Source organism: Mustela nivalis (assembly GCF_964662115.1).
Source record: "Mustela nivalis genome assembly, chromosome: 19".
In the NCBI taxonomy this organism is placed as follows: domain Eukaryota; kingdom Metazoa; phylum Chordata; class Mammalia; order Carnivora; family Mustelidae; genus Mustela; species Mustela nivalis.
Genome location: NC_139038.1, coordinates 4,400,911 through 4,418,327, shown reverse-complemented (window position 1 = coordinate 4,418,327; position 17,417 = coordinate 4,400,911). Strand labels below are relative to the sequence as shown.

The following is a 17,417-nucleotide window of genomic DNA, read 5'->3' as shown; positions in this document are numbered from 1 at the left end:
CTGCCTCTCTGCCTGTGCTCACTCGCTCCCTCTCCCTCTCTCTCTCTGACAAATAAATAAATAATTTTTTTTAAAAAAAAAGTTAGTTTAAATCGCTTAATTTGGTAGACTTCTTCCGCTCCATGTTTTACTGACATTGTGTTGGGGGTGGGTGTTCAGTGGTGGGGGAGCACTCACGCTCTCCTCTGAGGCATCTCTGAGCCCAAGAGACATTTTGGGAACCTGAACCGGTAGATAACTGTACCTGTGTTCTCACACAATCAGACGGTGTCTACAACTTAAGAAGTCCCTGGACCACCCAAAACCTGCCCCTTGATCGCAATTAATCAGCTCTAGTCTGCATCTGAAATTTGTAAGCCCGTGTATCACTCTCGACCCAGAAACTTCAGGACCACTTGTGTATCTTTTGAACAAAATGCCACATGCACAAAAAGGCTAGATGGAAAAATCTCCCGTTTAAGGCAGAATCTGTTTAACCAAGAAGGTGGGAAGCATGTGGGAGCGCAGACGCCGTCACAGAGGTCTTGGCCAGCTGTCCATTAACATCAGAGGAAGCCTCTTCCCAACCTCCTACCTCCTACCTCTGCTTCTCACCTGTGCATCTGAATCTTGCTCACTCTCTCCTCCTGTGTTAAAATAACAGGACTGAAAATTTACCATTTTAACCATTTTTGAGGGTATGATTTGGTAGCAGTATGCACCTTCGGGTCTCTGTGCGACCATCAGCACCATCCTTCTCCAGAACTTTTTCGTCTTCCCTGAAACTGAAACTCTGCACCCACTGAAGGAGAACTCCCCCTTCTCCCCTCCCCCAGCCCCTGGCAAGCACCATTCCACTTTCTGTCTCTAGAGATTGGGCTATTTCAGATAGCTCCTATCAGTAGAATCATGCAATATTTTATGCGTATGTTTCTGATTTATTTCATTCAACAAAATGTCTTCCAAGCTCCTTTGTGTTATAGTGTGTGACAGAATTCCTTCCTTTTTAAAGATGAATAATATCCATTCTGTGTGTGTGTATGTTTGCATTTTACATGTTCCTTTCACAATCATAGAAGAACAGTGATACATACATACCATTTTCAGTTTATCCATCCATCTGTTGATGGACGCCAGTATTGAGTCCACATTTTGGGTAAGCCTTGCTTTCGATCCATTGTATGACCTTGGATGAAAAACACATCTTTAATTCAGGATGTGCCTCAAGTTTTATTTTGCACTTTGATCAAACTTACGGATAGCTAAGGAGCCCAGTCCAAGCATAAATAAAGTCAAACCAGTTCACCCAGAAAACCATATGGAGGTTTCTCCAAAGATTTTAAAAAACCAAACGAACAAACCCCAAAAAACCAGAAGTACCATATAATCTGGCACTCTTATGGCCGGGTATACATCCAAAGGAAATGAAAACAGGATATTAAAGAACTATCTGCCCTCCTGTGTTCATTGCACCATTACTCACAATAGCCAAGATAGGAAAACTACCCTGGTGTCCGTCAACAGAGGCGTGCATAAAGAGGATGTGAGGTCCATACACAGGGAGCTGTAGATTGGTATTTGTATAGAGGTGAGAAAGTAGGAAATCCTGCCATTTGTGACAACATGGATGGACCTTGAGGGCATTATGTGGAATGAAATAAGACTGACAGAGAAAGACAAATACTGCGTGGTAACATTTATATGGGAAATCTTAAAAAAACAACAAAAAGTCAAACTCAGAGAAACCGAAGGTTAAAAAAAAAAAAAAAAAGGAGGTTGCCAGGGGTGGGGAAGGTGGAGGAACTAGGGAGAGGCTGGTAAAAAGAAGAAAACTTTTCAGTGAGAAGATGAAGTCTACAGATCTCATATCAGACACAGTAACTGCACACAACATAGCAGGCTCCCCACCGAGCAGAGAGCCCGATGCGGGGCTCGATCCCAGGATACTGAGACCATGACCAGAGCTGAAGGCAGAGGCTTTAACCCACTGCCACCTAGGCACCTCTGGGATTGTTTTTTAGAACAAGGGATGTGATGCGCTAAAGATTGAGGCAAAACCCCAGGATTCACCTCGGCTGCTCTGATTCAAGTCCTCTGTCCTCTTCACGATGTCCCTTCTCCATCTGCTGAGACTCCTGTTGGTAGACAATCTGGAGAACATAAGCCAGTAGTTAGAATACGCTTGTCTAAAAGATGGGGGCGGTGAGGGTGCCTGGGTGGCTCAGTGGGTTATGCCGCTGCCTTCGGCTCAGGTCATGATCTCAGCGTCCTGGGATCGAGGCCCGCGTCAGGCTCTCTGCTCAGCAGGGAGCATGCTTCCCTCTCTCTCTCTCTGTCTGCCTCTCTGTCTACTTGTGATCTCTCTCTGTCAAATAAATAAATAAAATAAAATAAAATAAGATGGGGGCGGTGAGAATGGGAAGGTAATGGTTTTGTTACAAAGCAGCACATGCCCTTGTGCAAATCCTCCTGCCTTCAGGGTCCCATCTCTTCAACCTATAAAATAAAATATGTAGATAAGATGACCTGTAAGCGTTCTGCCCATGTTAACATAACCAAGGCAGTGAGGAAGCAAACTGGACAAGACCAGGGACGCCAAGGCTAGGGTAAAATTGTGTGCTTCCGTCCAAGCCCCCTCCCCCTCTTCGTGTGTTGAAGTCCTAACCCCTGGTACCTCAGAACGTGATGTTTTCTTCTTCTTTTTCTTTTCTTTCTTTTTTGGTGGTGGGTTTCTACGGAGGAAAATGAAGGGAAAATGAAGCCTTAGGGAGGACATCGTGATCTCAAGGTCATGAGCCCCAAGCTAGGCAGGGCACTCAGCAGGTAGTCTGCTTCTTTCTCTCTCTCTCTCTCTCTCTTTGTGTCTCCCCCTCTGCCCGCCCCTTGGTCATGCACTCCCTCTCTAAAATAAATATATAACTCTTAAAAAAAAAAAAAATTTGGTACAGAGACTCCCAGGTAGAGAGAAGAGAGTGTGATGATACATAGAGAGGGGACAGTTGGCTACAAGCCAAGGAGAGAGGATGGGACCGAGCCCCCGCAGCCCCCCCAACCCTGCCAAGGAACTAGGCCTGCCCACACCTGGATCTCAGTCTCCCAGCCTCCAGAACTTGGAGACAATTCATCTCTGTTGTTAAGGCCCCTGGGTTGTCTTACTTTGTTGCAGCTTCCCTGTAAATCCATCCAACCAGTATTTTGCATAAGAGGGGATGCAGATTCAGTCACTTCCCTCACACTTCTGTGGCCCCTTCCATTAAAGCAAGCCATGTCCCAAGGCTTCAAAGAAGAACTAATTCTTTCATACAGATTAGAAACTTGAGCGTTCATAGCCTCTGACATTTCCTGGTCACCGTGAATGTGCTAGTTTGGGGGCAAAAAATGGATGAAAGACTTTAAGAGAAGAATGATTCTCAAATCTTGAGGATGGCTGCCAGTTATCTTCAGAAAATTGATGTGTTAAAGAGAAACAGGAGCCAACACAGGCAATTACTTAGAAAATTAAGGGCTAGAAAGGCTTCTTCAAGTATGGTGTCAAAACAGAAGAAAAGTAGGAAGAGAAAGTGAGGGTCATCTGCGGGGCTTGCATGGTTAAGCGTCTGCCTTTGGCTCAGATCATAGACCCAGAGTCCTGGGATTGAGTTCCACATCAGGGCTCCCTGCAGGGAGCCTGCTTCTACTTTTGCCTCTGCCTTTCTCTCTCTCTCTCTGTCTCTCATGAATAAATAAATAAAAATCTTTAAAAACATTATGTCCCTATGGCAGAAAATAAAAGTAAAACATTAAGTTCCAAAGGTCAATGACAAATTGTGGGAAATATTTGTACTTAAAACAAATACAAAAAGAGAAAGCTTTATATTTTAAATACTAATAAATGAAGAGATCTTAATGAAGCCACATTAAAAGTTACAGATCTGGGGCACCTGGGTAGCTCAGTCGGTTAAGTGTCTGCCTTTGGCTCAGGTTTTGACCCTGGGGTTCTAGGACAGAGACCAGCATTAGGCTCCCTGCTTAGCGGGTAGTCTGCTTCTCCCTCTCCCTCTGCTGCCCCCCGCTTGTGCCCTTTCTCTGTCAAATAAATAAATAATATGTATATATTTTTTAAAGGTACAGGTCCAGGGGCGCCTGGGTGGCCCAGTGGGTTATAGCTCCTGTCTTCAGCTCAGGTCATGATCCCAGGGTCCTGGGATTGAGCCCCATATCAGGTTCTCTGCTCACCAGGGAGGCTGCTCCCCCGCCCCCCCCCCTCTACCTGCCTCTCTGCCTATTTGTGATCTCTGTCTGTCAAATAAACAAATAAAATCTTTAAAAAATAAAAAAATGTTGCAGATCTGGCCCAGACAGAATCACAGGGTTCAGATTTGCCTTCCCTGCTTAAAGAAGTTTCTAGGAGGGGGAAATATATGAATATATGAAATGACAGGGTTTAGTCATTTGGAGAGAGGAGTGAGCCCCCAAGAGCTTCCAGTTCACCGCCCAGAGAGTTATCTAGGCTGAGGTATGTGGCAGGGGTCCTGGGGGTGCCCAGGATGTCTCAGTTGCAGGGACAGAGTTGTGTGGTGAGGGGGAAGGAGGCATGACAGCCAGAGTTCACAGGCAGAGAACCAGAGTGGACAGAGAGGCAGGAGGGTGTCCCAATCTTCAGGTGAGCAGGTCAGAGCCTATCGGGGAGACAAGGGCTGGAGGCCAGGACCCAATAGACGGGGCAGGCGGGGGCTCTGCCTGTCTTCCCCAAGGTGCTCAGCATAGCTTCCTTCCTTTACCTGTCGAAAATGGAAAAGAACACAGAAGAAATGTGCCTGGAGGTTTTCCAGTCTCGGGCCTAGGGAAAGTGGGGTCACCTCTCATGAATTCCAGCCTTCTGTTGGTGAGAAGTCTGTTGGTGGGAATTCGGGCACAGACCACACTTGCTAGCAGCAAGAGCTGGGCAGGACTTCCGGGCTACACAGCCACAGCCAGGGCGGACAGAGCAGCTTCCGGAGAAGCATTCCTTTTGTGCAGGATTATTTTGATGCACCTCTTCAGTGAGAGAAATCAGGAATGGGTTATGTGCCCATCATTAGCATAAATCAGTACTATTACCTTTGGAACGAGTGTTACCTGGAGAAAACTTCCTCTGTGGATTTTGTATGTATCTAAATCTCCTAGAAGCTAAACCATTTTCTTGCTAGCATGGTAACAGGGGATGATTGTTCTTAAGGACCTGGGAGCCATCTCTTTGAAATGTAAACCTCAAGGAAGGTAGTGTCTCTCTGTCACCAGGAGAGTTAAGGGTGGGCCCTAGACACCTAGCTCTGAGCTTTAAGGACCTGTTTGTCAGAAATGGGTAAGTAGTTTTCTTTTTCCTTTGGACAGAGACAACTGGCACGGATGGGCACCAAGATGACAAGGTACATTTAGGATGAACAATGAAAAACTTATAGCAAATGCCGCTGGCAAGTCCTGTGACCCTGAAACAGGTGTATTGTTTTGCTGGAGAACTTCTAGGTAATGGATTGTATCTGCCGAGCTGATTGAAAAGGCGAGGTTCATTTTTCTCCTTGCTGTCTTGTTAGTATTTCGCCTGTGACATGCAACACAGTCTGGTTTAATGGTTATTTAACAATAGAACAGGGGAGTCTGGGTGGCTCAGTCAGTGGGGGGACTCTTGTTTTCAGTTCAGGACCAGATCTCAGGGTTGTGGGATCGAGTCCTGCATGGGGCTCCACACTCTGCACAGAGTCGACTGAGGATTCACTCTCTAGCTCTCCCTCTGCCCCTCCCCCTGCTCTGTCTCTTTCTCTCTAAAATAAATCTTAAAAAAAAAAAAAAAAACAATAGCGTGGTTGTCCTTATTTCTATAGTTGCAGAGAGGATTTCTTGGATGGCAGGAGATTTTTTTTTTTTTTTTAAGATTTTATTTATTTATTTATTTATTTGACAGAGATCACAAGTAGGCAGAGAGGCAGGCAGAGAGAGAGAGAGGAGGAAGCAGGCTCCCTGCTGAGCAGAGAGCCTGATGCGGGGCTCGATCCCAGGACCACAGGATCATGACCTGAGCTGAAGGCAGCGGCTTTAACCCACTGAGCCACCCAGGCGCCCCGGATGGCAGGAGATTTTACTTTTAATCCTCACCACCCGCTACTGGTTAAGAAGCAATTGGCTAAGAAAAAGATTACATCATCTCACCAAAAAATACTGATAAAGCATCGTCCTTATGGTCCCATTTTTGAAAAATGACATTTTCAGCTAACATACACATAATTCTCTTTGATGCGCAAGATCTCGGGTATCTGGGTGTGTTTGTTTTTTTTGTGCGTGATTTCAGATTGTTCTACAGTTTTCATGCATTCGTTGTATAATCTGGACAAGCTAAGTTTTCTATTTTCTTGCCCTTTCTTGGAGAAACCATGTGCCCATGGATGATAATATCTAATGTCATGACTGGATATTAATTGTAGACCAGTGTTTTAGTGAAACTTGTAATATTTCAGTGATGTGCATACTATACACCCTTTCCTTGTCCTCTCCTGCTGTGGGGAATCTCAGTGCCAACCCAATAGATCTCAGGGCAAGGAAAGGACCAGAGATCCAGGACGTAAACACAGCCCACTACTCGAGGTGACCCCTTTCCTTGATCCCTAAAAGGAGCAAAGGCAAGTGGGAAATCCGGACCCAGGTCCCATAGGTCAAGTCTCAGCTTAGCGCCTCTAAAGCACCAGATAGGGTGGAGACTTTCGAGGCGTCCCCTAACATGTGGGCGCTTGGACTCACGGGAAACAGAGGTCGGGTATTTAACGGGCTCCCGAGTGGGCTCCAACAGGTGCACCACCGCTTTCGTCCTGCGCATGTGCAGCTCGGCCAGTGTGCCTGTTCGCGCACGCATAGTACTGCCGCGTTGCTCTCGCTTCCTGCCCGTTCCCAGGTCACTGCTCGCCGTGGTTCCCAGGCTTTGGCCTCCGGCGGGCAAGGGTCCCGGGGCCTGCGGGACTGCACGCTGTCCGGTCGCGCCGGCATCCAGCGGGCACGGTGCTGTGCGGGCGCGGCTCCGCGCAGGCCGGGCGGAGGCTCGAGCGGGGACTCTCGAGCTCGAGCCCCGGAGCCCGCGGGCTGGGCCGGAGGGGTCTGGCCGTGGCGGCGGCGACGGAGCAGGGCGGCTCGGCCCGGGCTCGGCCGGTCTGCGCCCGCGGGACGGGGAGGCCCTTAGAGACCGATTCGGGCCCCGGGAAGGTCGTCGACCTGAAGTGAGTTTGCCCGTGGGCCCAGAGCCGGCTCCGCGGGAACGGCGGCCCCGGGAGGTGGAGGAGGAGCAGCCCCCGCCCCGGAGTCCTCGGGAGCCTCGGGGCAGCTCGGCGTGTCCCGACGTGGTAGGTCGTGCGCTTGCGGGTCTTTCGGGGGGCGGGGCGGCGAGAGAGCGCGAGCGGCTGGACCTGGAGGGTTGGGCACTCCCCCGGGACTGGAGACTCGTGGGACTCAACGTTTCCCGGGAGCGCAGGGGGTTCCCGCCCCCCCCCCCGACCCCTTGCTCCCCTGGTTCCCTGTCCAGTTTCCAGACGCGTCTTTAAGCGCGCAGGAGCATGTGCTGACCCCGCTGGGTTGTGCCCTGGGGCATCCCCCAGTGCAGGGCTGGACCAGCGTGCGTGGAGGAGTTGACAGGAGGAGACGGCCTGAGATGGGAGGGGGCTTGTTCTGGGTGTTGGCGTCGGGAGGTAGGCATGCTCGCAGGACTCAGCTCCTGGGCCCGGGTTCTGTTCGCTCTGTTACGGATTTTTTTTTTTTTAGTAAAAGATTCTTAAGTGCAGCGATAACGGAGTTAAGTGATCTCATGTAAAAACAAAAGTATGCCTTGATGCACGTTGATCCCACTTCAGAGAGCTGGTGTTTTCTGTTCCTGTGGATACCGTGATGTTCAGCAGTTTGAATAGTCACAAAGAATGCGTGAACAGTGTAAGAGGGTTTTCTTTTCAACATTAATTTAGAGAAGGCAACCTCTTTGAAAAATTAATGGGTGTTTATATTAACCAATGAGAGAAACCTGCTAATCACCTCCTGATATGTGGGAGTGACAACAGCTCTACTCTGATGTTTCTCCTTCTCTCACATTTTTAGACCCTTCTGAGTGTTCACAGGATAGGAGCTTTCTTTGGTGGTTCTCACACAGGATGTTCCCACCTCGGCAAGCTGCATTACCCGTGATTTCTATTATTTCTTCTGCTTCCCTAGGTCAGCCGTTAACAGTCTGTATGCTTTTCCAAGAGCAGCAGAGAATGAACGAATCCCAGGTGAGTTTTCCTGTCTTTGTATATGTTCTCTTGCTTAGCTTTGTAATGCATTTCAGAAGAGTTATATGGATTCAGATTTTATTTATTTGACAGAGAGAGAGAGATCACAAGTAGAGAGGCAGGCAGAGAGAGAGGAGGAAGTAGGCTTCCTGCTGAGCAGAAAACCCGGTGTGGGGCTCAATCCTAGGACTCAGAAACCGTGACCCGAGCCGAAGGTAGAGGCTTAACCCACTGAGCCACCGAGGTGCCCCTGGATTCAGATTTTAAAATGGGAATGTGGAAATAAGAGACAATGTCATGTAAAGTACAATTATTAGGGGGTCATATCAGCACCCAGAGTCTTTTTCTGAGTTCATGTGTGCAGATAGTAGGTTACCTCAGGGCTGTGGGGGTAGAGCAAAAACATGACTGATGTTCCTGACAGTCTCAGAAAAGGAGAGTGCCGCCCGTTACATGATTTGAATTGACTGTTTTGTTACTTGTGGGTTTTCAGGATTTCCTGGGATTTGAGAAAATGTCTTTGTGGGAGTTGATGTAGTCATGGGTTGCTTTTCTAATAACAACCATTAAATATTGCAACATATGGCTCATGCATGTAGCTTATCTAAACCGAGGGCCTGCTGGGTGAGCAAACTTCGGTGATCCAAGAAGACCTGTTTTCATTGTTCCTGTTTGATGCAGGGATAAAAGCTAAGGCTGAGGGAATGGCCTGCCCATCCTTAAGATTCTTCTGTTACTGTTCATTTGGGTTGTGCAGTAAATAATAAAGCAAAGTATTCTTTTTTTTTTTTTTAAGATTTTACTAATTTATTTGACAGAGATCACAAGTAGGGGGTGGAAAGCAGGCTCCCTGCTGAGCAGAGAGCCAGATGTGGGGCTTGATCCCAGGATCCTGGGATCATGACCTGAGACAACGGCAGAGGCTTTAACCCACTGAGCCACCCAGGCGTCCCAGCAAAGTATTCCTTAGCAAATATATTCTTCCTCTCATTCCCGTTTCAATTCTCAGCATCCCGGTTTCGTCCTCACCCCTCTCCCGAATGTTTTGGTGAAGATTAGCGGTGACGTAATTACAGTCAGATCCATCGGACATCTACTGTTGGCTTTGTTTCTTTCTCCTGCTTTTGTCTTCCTTTCGATTGTGTATTTTTTATGATCCCATTTTACGTCTTGTGTGCGGTTGTTAGCTCTAACACAGTTATTATTTGTGATTGCTTTGCAATTTATTGTATGAAACTTTTAATTCATCACAGTTTATCTTCAGGTAAGGTACCATTTATTGCTTAGAATGTAGGGAGTTTGTGACTTCCATTGCTCCCGCTGGGTCATCACACTGTTGTGTCATTTTACTCTTACAGGTAGAATCAAGCCCATAGGACTAGTGATTTTTAAGCAAATACTTATTTTTTAAGGAATAAGAAAATAGCCTAGCTACCATTTCTGGTACTCTTCATTTCTTTATGTAGATACAGATTTTTATCTGCTCTTACTTTCCTTCTGCCTGAAGGACTTCCTTCAACACCTCTAGTTGTTCTTTTTTTTCTTTTTCAAATTTTTATTTAAATTTTAATGAGTGAGCTTACAGTGCAATATTAGTTTCAAGAGGAGAGGTCAGTGAATCATCCCTTACATAGGACACCTGGTGCTCATCAAAACATCTTCTTAATGCCCATCCCCCATCTAGCCCAACCCCACCCACATCCCTCCATCACCCCTCATCGTGTTCTCTTATGGTTTGATTCCCCTCTCCTCTTTTGTTCCTTCCCATATGTTCATCTGTCTTGTTTCTTAAATCCCATATTTATGAATCATGTGAGTGAAATCGTATGAAATTTGTCGTTTTCTGACTGATTTACTTCGCTTAGCATAATACCCTCTAGTTCTATCGGGGTCATTGCAAATGGTAAGATATCATTCTTTTTGATGGCTGAGTAATAATCCATTGTTTATATACACCACATCGTCTTCATTCCTCAGACGGGGGACATTTGGGCTCTCGCTGTAGTTTGGCTCTTGTGGATCATGCTGCTCTAAACATCGGGGTTCCAAAAACATCGAAGGTTCTCCTTCGAGTCTGTATTTTTGTATCCTTTGGGTAAATTCCTAACCTAGAGTGTCATTGCTGGATTGTAGGGTATTTGTATTTTCAACTTTCTGGGGAACTGCCATACTGTTTTCCAGAGGGGCTGCACCAGCTTGCATTACCCCCAGCAGTGCACGAGGTTCGCCTTTCTCCGCATCCTCGCCAACCCCTGTTGCTTCTTGTGTTGTTGAGTTTAGCCTTTGAGACAGCTGTGTGGTGGGATCTCGTTTTGATTTGTGTTTTGATTTGTGTTTCCCTCATGATGAGTGACGTTGTGCATCTTTGCATGTAAGGCACATGCATTTGGACCTAGGTATGTGTCTTTGGGAAAGTGTCTGTTCATGTCCTCTGCCCATTTCATGACTGGATTATTTGGTTTGGGGATGTTGAGTTTGATAAGTTCTTTCTGGATTTTGGGACACTTTAAGCTGCTGCTGAATCTTTCAGCTCTTATAGGTCAGAAAAGTCCTTTATTTTTGCCTTGGCTTTAATTTCAGGGGAGCGGGGCACCTGGGCAGCCCAGTGGTTTAAAGCCTCTACCTTCGGCTCAGGTCATGATCCCAGGGTCCTGGGATCGAGCTCCACATCGGGCTCTCTGCTCAGCGGGGAGCCTGCTTCCCTTCCTCTCTCTCTGCCTGCTTCCCTACCTACTTGTGATCTCTGTCGGTCAAATAAATGGATAAAATCTTAAAAAAAAAAAAATCTTACAGTTTCAGGGGAGCTTTGCTGGGTTTTCTCCTGTACATCAGATGTGTTCCCCTACTGTCTTCCCACTTCCATTGTTCCCAAGAGAAATGTGATGTCATCCTCTCCATTCCTACGTTTGTCCTATGGTTTTTGGTTTTTCTTCTAGATGCTTTTGAACTTTTCTCTTTATCCCTGGTTTTGAGCAGTTTGGTTATGCTGTGTCTTGGTATTGCTTTCCTCCGGTCTCTGTGCTTGTGGGTCATTGAACTTCTTGGATCTGTATTTATGATTTTCATCAACTTTGGGAAATTTTTGACCGTATTCCTTCAAATATTCCCCCCACCTCCCTCCATCTGTCCTCAGCGACTCCTTTTCCGTGTGTGTTACGCAGCTTGAAGTCGTCTCACAACTCACTGATATTCTTTGTTCTCTTCCAATTCCTTTTTCTCTGTGTGTTTCATTTTATAAAAGCTCCTGTTGCTGTTCTTCGTGTTCACTGATCTTTTTTTTGGTGCTGTGTTAATCTAGTCGGGTGTTAACTTTCTCAGACATTGTAGTATTTATCTGTAGAAGTTCAGTTTGAGTCTTTTAAAATGTCTTTCCTGTTCCTACTCAGATGTTTTGAACATAAGGAATACGGTAATAAACTATTTTAATGATCAGTGCCACTTGTAACATCTGGGTCAGTTCTAGGCCCATTTCAGTAGATGTGTCATTTTCTGTGGTGGCTTGTCCTTCCCTGCATGTTTCCCCCAGTTTGTCAACCCTCCTCGCCTCTTCTCGGTTCTCCCTCCCTGCTCCAGGGCTGGGAACTCTCAGGGCAGTAACCAGAGGCCTCTCCTTGTTGATATTTTATCTCTGATTCCTGTTCTTCATTGCTGCCCTTTATTGCTTCAAGATCCGTGTCTTAAAAGCCACTGCTTTGAGGGCACCTGGGTGGCTCAGTGGTTAAAGCCTCTGCCTTTGGCTCAGGTCATGATCTCAGGGTCCTGGGATTGAGCCCCTGGGATTGAGCTTACCCCTCTCTCTCTGCCTGCCTCTCTGCGTACTTGTGATCTTTGTCTGTCAAATAAATAAATAAAATCTTAAAAAAGATAATAAAAAAACAAAGCCACTGCTTTGTATATTCTGTTTTTTGGTGTCCTTTCAGGAGGCAGGGTAAATCTGATTCTTGTCTGTCTTTGTTGAAAGCAGTCCTAATGCCTGCCTGTATTTTGAATCATAGTTAGAAACTTTTCCCCACATTGGGTTATAGGAAAATTCACCCATTTTTTTTTTTTCTGTGCGGTTTAATATTTTATATTTAGATCACTGATCCAGTTGGACTTTTTTCTTTCATGGTGTGGAGTATGGATGCAGTTTCATCCATGCCCAAATGACTATAGTTCCTCTAACACTGTTCATTAAAAATCAGTGGATTCTTATAATGTATTATAATATCACAGGTCCTCGTGATATGTCATGTAATCATACAAGTCTACTTCTAGAGTTTGTGCTCTGTTCCACTGACCTATCTCCATCCGCATGCTGACACCGAACCCTTTTAATCATAAAGGTTGTGTTTTAAATCTGGTAGGGATTAGGCGCCCTATACAGCTTTTTTTTTTTTTTTTTTCGGAGATTTTCCTAGTTCTTGATTTTTTCTGCCCTCATATGAACTATAGTGCCAGCTCTCATAGTTCAAGGAAGAAAGCTTTTGGCATTTTTGTTGGGATCACATTACTGTTAAGTAATTGAGGGCAGAGTGATTTATATCTTAGTGTTGACCCATCCAGGAACAAAGAACATCATTCCTTTTTTTCAGGTGTGCTTCTGTGCCTTTCAGGAGTGTTTTAAAGCTTTCCTAGTATAGATTTTGTACATTTCTTGTTAACGCTTTTATCTTTTCTGTTACTCCATGAACTGTGTATATGCTTGAATTATATCTTCTTAGTCTGTTAATGTAACAAGGGCTGTTGGGTTTGTTTGAGTTTTTTAAAAATAATTTTCTTTTTCTTTCTTTCTTCCTTTCTTTTTTGTAAGTTTATGTAAGTCTGCACCCAACGTGGGGCTCAAACTGACAGCCCTGGGATCAAGAGTTGCACATTCTTGGGGTGCCTAGGTGGCTCAATGGGTTAAAGCCTCTGCCTTCGGCTCAGGTCATGATCCCAGGGTCCTGGGATCGAGTCCCACATCGGGCTCTCTGCTCGGCAGGGAGCCTGCTTCCCTTCGTCTCTCGCTGCCTGCCTCTCTGCGTACATGTGATCTCTGTCAGATGGATAAATAAAATCTTTAAAAAAAATAAAATAAAATAAAGAATTACACATTCTTCCAGCTGAGCCAGCCAGGCTCCCCCAGGCCTGTTGCTTTGTATATCCTGATTTTATGTAACACTGTTCTTTCATTGAGTTGGTTTTGTTGTTGATTCTCTTGAGTTATGGGTATAGCATATCCGTTGCAAATAGAAATAGTTTTACTCTCTCTGTTGATTCATATGCCTAGTTGTTTTCTCCAGCTGGAGGCAGTGAACATTTTGCCTCGTTCCTGACCTTACTGGGATTGTCTCTTACGTTTGTCCATTAAGTAAAACCCTGACTTGAGAACTGAGAAGACTGCGTAAACATGCCCGTGCCTGTGCAGCTGTGTCTCTGTAACTTGTGTGTGCTCTCCTGTGATTCAGATTGTACATGTATCACACATACTCTGTGTATTTGGGTATGAGAGTGTGTGTGTATACACACATTCATGCTAGTGAAGCATCCACTCCTAGTTTCTTGAGGGTTTTTTATATCAGGTATGTATTTTGAACATTGTCAGAGGCTTTTTCAGCTTCTTAGTGGTGATAAAAGTGTTTTCTTAGCCATATTAGAGTAGCCTATTACATGAATGGATTTCCGAAGATTGAACGAGTCAGTATTCTTGGCATAAGCACCACTTAGAGATCATATATTATTTTTTTCATTCTGGTGTTCGATTCCGTTTGCTGACATCTCGTTTTGGATGTTGGTGTTGATACGAGTGGTATCAAGCCGTCGTGCTGATCACGTGGTCAGTCTTCTGACCCCTCCCATCCTTGCCTTGTGGACTCACTGAACCCAAAAAGTTGTGACTCTCCGTGACAGTTCATCAGCTCACTTGGCCCGGATCGACTACAGTGTCCTGCTGTGGATTTTCTGTTGGCTCAACTCCTTTAGTCTCGGGCAGTCTCGGCTGTGGCACCTCCGTCATGGGTAGAAAACCCTGTGTTGATACATGTTTTGTAAACACGGTGATGGGACGCGTCTGCTGAGCACTTTTCTTCTGAAACAGGAGTCGTGTGTCGGCAGGCCGGAGCACCACTGCTTGCAGCAGTGGCATCGGAAACACCCCCTTCAGGAGGCTCCAGCATCCCCATGGCCCTCTGGGGTGGCCCTCTCGCTTGCTTCCGGCAGAGGATATCTTGAACATTTTGAGGAAAGTGTCTCCTGTGATAATCAGTTGTCCTGCTTTCTCGCAAGATTCTGATATCTGGAGGCCGAAACGATAGCTTGGTTTGGCATACAGTTCTGGGTTTGAAATTCTTTTTCTTTCACAAGCCGTGGACAGTTGTCCAAGGGTTTTTCTCAGGTGAGAAGTAGAATGGCAGGTTCCAGGGTCAGTGGTGTTTTTTCCCCCCACCTGTAACTTTTTAGGCATTTTTTTTCCTCCATTTTTTTGGTGTGGGACATTTTATTGGGAAATTTGTAGATCTGTATTCCGCCCCCCCCAGTATTCTTGTTTGCAAATTGAATGGCCCCTTGTGACATGAAGGCTTGTGTGATTCTTCAGCTCACGTATCATTTTTTGTTCTGCCTTTGATTCTTTGTGTTCGTCCTTCTAGTTTTCTCTTTCTGAAAGTGGAATCTGTTCGATCTGGCTTTTGTATCTCAAGCTTTATTTCATCATTTCAATTTCTTGTTATCGGAGACAATTCCTAAATTAGATATTCTGTGTCCCATTTGTTACGTAAGTCTCTTACTTGGGGGTTTTTAAAAAGATTCAACAATTTGATCTTTAATTTCTAAGTAATCTCTGCTGGCTATTTTTTGGAGAATGTTCTCATTATTTGGAAACCGTGTCCTGCTAAATTTATTGAAAAATACAAATCAATAGAAGTTGTTTCCTTTATGAAATTGGTTCTGTCATAGTTTAGCTGCTCACCTTGACACCTATCTTTAATTCACACCGTTTTCCGCAATTAGCTGATGATTCTAGATTTTTTTAAATATTTCAGTTTTTGAGAGAGGAATTCCTGATAGCTCGTGTGAATATACTTCACTAATAATCCCATTTCACTCTTTTCTTTACGGAGGGGATGACTGCAGAGCTCTAGAAGTTTCGGGACTAGGGAAATGCAGGTAGACACTACTTCAGTTTTTTTCTTCCTTTTTTTTTAAATTGTGATAAGTTACATGTAACATGAAATTTACCATTTTACCTTTAAAACATACAGCTCACAGGCATGAAGTACTTTCATGTGCTTGTGCAACCACCACCAACCATCCGTCTCGAGAACACTTCTCATCTTGTAAAACTGAAGCTGCATCCCCATTACAGAGTAATACCTCAACTCCCCCTGTCCCCTGCAAGTGTTGTCCTCTCTGTCGCTCTGATTGTGACTATTCTCAGCACCTAAGTGGACTCATCCAGTGTTTGTCTTTTTGTCACTGGTTTGTTTCTCTGAGCATCGTGTCTTCAGAGTCTATCCATGTTGGAACAGATGCCAGAATCTTCTTTTTAAGTCCGAATATTGCTTGCATTGTATGTGTGGCCTGCATTCTGCTTGTCTCTTTATCTGTCAGTGGACACTTGGGTCACTTTTGCATTTTCGCTATTGGGCATGATGCAGCATGGGTGTATAAATTCCTCTCTAAGACCTTACTTCTGATTGTTTTAAGCGTGTCTCCAAAAGTGGACTTGCTGGATCATATGGGAAATTAATGCCAGCTTTATTTTTAATTTTTGAGGAGCTCTCCTGGCTATAGTGGCTCCCGCAGTTTGCATTCCAGCGACAGTGCATGAGGGTTCTGATTTCTCCAACACGTGTTATTTGCAGGCATTTTGGTAGTAGCCATGCTAAGGGACGGGAGGTGGTAACTCACTGTGGCTTTGATTTGATTTCCCTAATGGCTGGTGACGTTGATCATCTTCCCACATGCTCCTTGGACACGTGTGTGTCGTCTTTGTGAAATGTCTGTTCCAGTCCTTGGCCCATTTTGAATCTTGTTGGTTTCTGTTGTTGGGTGGGTTTGAAGAGTTCTCTCTGTATTCTAGAATGAGGCTTTACCAGAAACATGATTGGCAGATATTTTCCCCATCCTGTAGGTTGCCTTTTTCTTCCGTGGAAGTGTCTTTTTCACACCTCTGGATGGAACTAGAGCGTATCATGCTTAGCGAAATAAGTCAAGCAGAGAAAGACAACTATCATATGATCTCCCTGATATGAGGAAGTGGTGATGCAACATGGGGGCTTAAGTGGGTAGAAGAGGAATCAATGAAACAAGATGGAATTGGGAGGGAGACAAACCATAAGTGACTCTTAATCTCAGAAAACAAACTGAGGGTTGCTGGGGGGAGGGCGGTTGGGAGAAGGGGGTGGGATTATGGACATTGGGGAGGGTATGTGCTTTGGTGAGTGCTGTGAAGTGTGTAAACCTGGTGATTCACAGACCTGTACCCCTGGGGATAGAAATATATGTTTATAAAAAATTAAAAAAAAAAAAAGACGGCATGCTGGGCAGAGATTTCTCCCAGCTTGAGGATGGAGAGGGAACTCAATGGGAAGCCTGAGGGCATGTCCTGTGGGGGAACACCCACACCCACCCCTTCCCTTTAGCTAGTTTGTGCACAAACCTGTCTTCCCATAGAGCAAGGCCATATACATCTCCCATGGGCAGGAGCTGAACCTGTTCTATTCTGTAACCATGACTTTCCTACCAAATGACTAATACAGGACTGGGTTCATTAGGTGCATTACTTCAACACGCACTTCTTGAACCTCTCTTCCCATTGCCTCATGTCCTTGGTCCATAAGGTGTACGTTATATGTATTTGTTGAATGAATAAATGATGCTTTTTCTCATTTTCAAGTGCAATACTGATCACCTCCTAGTCCCAACATAACTTAAACCTATGCAAAACAGAAGGAGTTCAAGAGCCTACAAGTTAGGGGACGTCTCGAAAAAGCCACACTTAAAAAGAAAAAAGGCAAGGGGAGGGGAGGGAAAGGTAGGGAAGGGAAAAGGAAGGGAGAGGGAAGTAAAAGAGAAAGGAAGGAAAAGAGAAATAAAGGGAAAAACTGAAAAGAAAAAGACAATCCCGCCTTATCTAGGATGAGAGTAGTGGTAGAGGGAACGTGGCTGCCTGCTGAGGGAGAAGCTGAGAGAATGGGAGTAGCTACTGAGACAGGCGCC

At 45.3% G+C, this 17,417-nt stretch overlaps 1 protein-coding gene across 1 annotated transcript in view; it reads left to right on the top strand.

The window, feature by feature from the left end:
- The window catches only part of RBAK (RB associated KRAB zinc finger), an 813,856-nt gene that overhangs the window by 240,703 nt on the left and 555,736 nt on the right, over positions 1 to 17,417 (top strand). The gene's annotated exons all lie outside the window — the stretch shown is intronic.